Source organism: Mastomys coucha, unplaced genomic scaffold (genome assembly GCF_008632895.1).
Source record: "Mastomys coucha isolate ucsf_1 unplaced genomic scaffold, UCSF_Mcou_1 pScaffold20, whole genome shotgun sequence".
Classification (NCBI taxonomy): Eukaryota; Metazoa; Chordata; class Mammalia; order Rodentia; family Muridae; genus Mastomys; species Mastomys coucha.
The window spans coordinates 129,256,949-129,260,002 of NW_022196903.1; positions in this window are offsets into that span (position 1 = coordinate 129,256,949).

Below are 3,054 nucleotides of genomic sequence, written 5' to 3' on the forward strand. Positions count from 1 at the left end.
TAGAAAAAACATTTTGAAGGAGAGCCTGAGATTCCTTGGCTTGGGTATAAGATGCTTGTTGGTCGAATGCACTATTTGACTCCCTGCTAGGCAAGCAAGCTGCGTCTGCTCATCTGGTGGGCTGACCATTGCATGAACCCCAGAGACAGTCTCTACATTATCACTTATGAGTATTTAGTGCATCACCTGAAATCATCCATGAAGCAGCAGGAAGAATCCTTTCATGATAGGAGAGACAAAGGACAAAAGAAACCCCCACTTCCTCAAGACCACTTTAGTCTGTCTTGGGAGCCCTGCGCCTTCCAACGCTGGACTTGATAGGAGCTGGAAAGGAGTGAATCTTTTATGTTTTATTTCCAATCTTATTTGTGCATTTGTTATTCTTTTCTGATTATAAAACCCTATCCCTGGGGGACACACTCTGTAGATGTTTTCTTTGAGGCAGTTGGGCAGTCTCTATTCTTTACAGATCTCCATTGCCTGAAGAATCTCTCCATCCTGGTTGGTATCAATCTACCAAATGTCCTGTGTCACCAGCTTGGACTTCTGTCCTGTGAGGTCAGATGTCTTTGTCCACCCAGCCTCCTTCGTTCTGAAACAGCAGGAACCTCCTCAAGTTCAAGCAGGTTCCCTCTGCAGAGCTGGAGGCCTCAGGCCCACGTACTTGGAGCCCTCTTGGAATTTCATCCATATTATTTTTCCAAAATAGTTTCAGCACAAGTTATCAGAGAGACATGAGATGAGGGGACTCTTGGAGACTTCTTGTTTTATGAGACTGTGTTAAAATTGAATTTAGCGGGGGTGGGGGTGGGGGTGGGGGTAGGGGTGCGGGTGGCTAAGAGAGCAAACAGGAAGAGTAGGAAAGCAAGCTCCTGAGGGGTGGGGGTGGGGTGAGAAAGAAGAGCTCAGCAGAAAAAATGTGAAAGGCAGAGAGCAAGAGGGAGCAAGGGGGAATTATCGCTAAATTCTCAAGTTTCAGAGAGGCATAGCGAGGGGCAAATATTTCAACTTTGGGGAAAACTATGTGATTATATATACTTGTTGCAACCCATTTTAGTTTAAATAGCATTTGCTAATATTAACAATGGACATATCACCTTTGGGGCCGTGTACCTGAGATTAAGGGTTCTATTGGGTGGATTCACACAGTGTTTTCTGTGGGCTGGTGTGTGTGTGTGTGTGTGTGTGTGTGTGTGTGTGTGTGTTGGGGGTGGTAATGTCCAGACCCTGAGTAGCTAGTTGATCTCTACGTCAGACACTGGGAGCTCCCGATCCAAACATTCATTAAGAGTGTACACACCAGCACCAACTTGAAAATCTACCCTCAAGGGTGTGGTGCCAGTGGGAGATTCTTACCGATGCAGAAAGAGGGGGTGTGCCCGAGTGGCAACAGAACTCTGTTTCACTGGGCAAGAGAGCCCATTTCTTCCTAAGAATACAGGTCTTGACTGAGGTCTAGTGAAATTGTGCCTGGCTCTTAACATCTATGGAGGCATGCTTAATCCACTTTCCATGTGAGGGAAATGGCAACAGAGCAGAGCAAAGCAGATTATTCCAAATTGCCTGAAAGAACTCTGGAGATGTGTGTGAGAGAGAGAGCCCTTCACCTCAGCCCCGTGTGTAGCTTTATAGTCCAAAGGTACAACCGTGCACATATGGCGGAGGGAAGAATCAGAGGCTATGCTTTATATTATTTAGTTTTTTTGAGGCAAGGTCTCTTGTACCCCAAGGTGACTTCCAATTTACTATGTCTTTCTGATCCTCCTGTCTCCACTTGCCAACTTCCAGGATTATCGTTATGCATCACGGTGCTGTTTTGTTGGTGTTGGGAATCAAACCCAGGTGGTCACATATGCTAGACAATCTCTCTACCTATTGAGGCACACATTCTCAGGGCAATTTTTTTGTTTTTTGAAGGTAACGTCTCTCTGTGTGGCCCTGGCTGTCCCCGAATTCTCTGTGTAGACCAGGTTAGAGATCTGTCTGCCTCTGCCTCCAAAGTGTTGGCATTAAATGTGTGTGCTACACAATGCTGGGCCCCAGTCAGAATGTTTTAAATACATCCAAAAGTGCAATAATCTGGCACCTCAGCCAAAATGGATTGCTTTCTTCCCCTGACTTGAAAACTATCTGATAAACCCAGCTCAGTGATGCTCAAGTATTAGCTATGAGATGTTAGAATTCCTGGGTGGCATTTATGTGTAAAATATAGAGACATAAATATTTGCCTTTATATGCATCTCTCTGTCTCTGTCTGCATGTGCGAGTGTGGGGTTGTATGGGGGCTTGGGGGTGTGTGGAGGTGTATGGGGATGTGTGAGGAGGTAGGTGTGCAAACATGAGTGAATGCTCTCCTGTAAATGCTCAACGCATTTAGCATTTCTCTCCATATCTAAACATCTCCATGTGAACAGGACAGTGGGGGTTATTAGGTTGGTTTCAAAGGCCACAGCAGGCTACTCACTTATGGCTGCAACTCAGGAGGTAGGTTTCTGGGTCCCCTCCACTGCCAGGCAGAAGAAGCAAAACTAGAACTCCGGCTTTGCTTCTGCTCTCAGGGCCCCTCCCTCCCTCCACCAACCCCAGGTTTCTCTTTTTAAGAATGCAACCAGCCCACATTCTCCTCAGCATCTGAGGACTTGCCTTCTAGACCCTAGCTCTTCTTTCCTCTCTGCTGCTGGGAAGGGAGAGCTTCAAACCCGAGGAAGGCATGCAGTCAGGGCTAGCGCTGTCAGCTCTGCCCTCAATGGTCTCCTCTCCCTCCTTGAGGGCTGTAGCAACCTTATAACTCTCAGGGGCCCCGGCCTCTGAGCAGGAGACAGGCTTTTTTGTTTTGTTTTGTTTTGTTTTGTTTTTTTTGATGGCAGAAGCGGGAGGTGAGGAAAACTATGAGAAACTGATTTGATCTTTGTCACATCATTGGTTTTCAATTAAAAATCTGGACAGATTTACTTTTCCAGGGCTAGAATCCCATTGTCAGGACTTGTGAAGAGGGAAGAATCGAATCAGCGTGTGTGTGTGTGTGTGTGTGTGTGTGTGTGTGTGTGTGTGTGT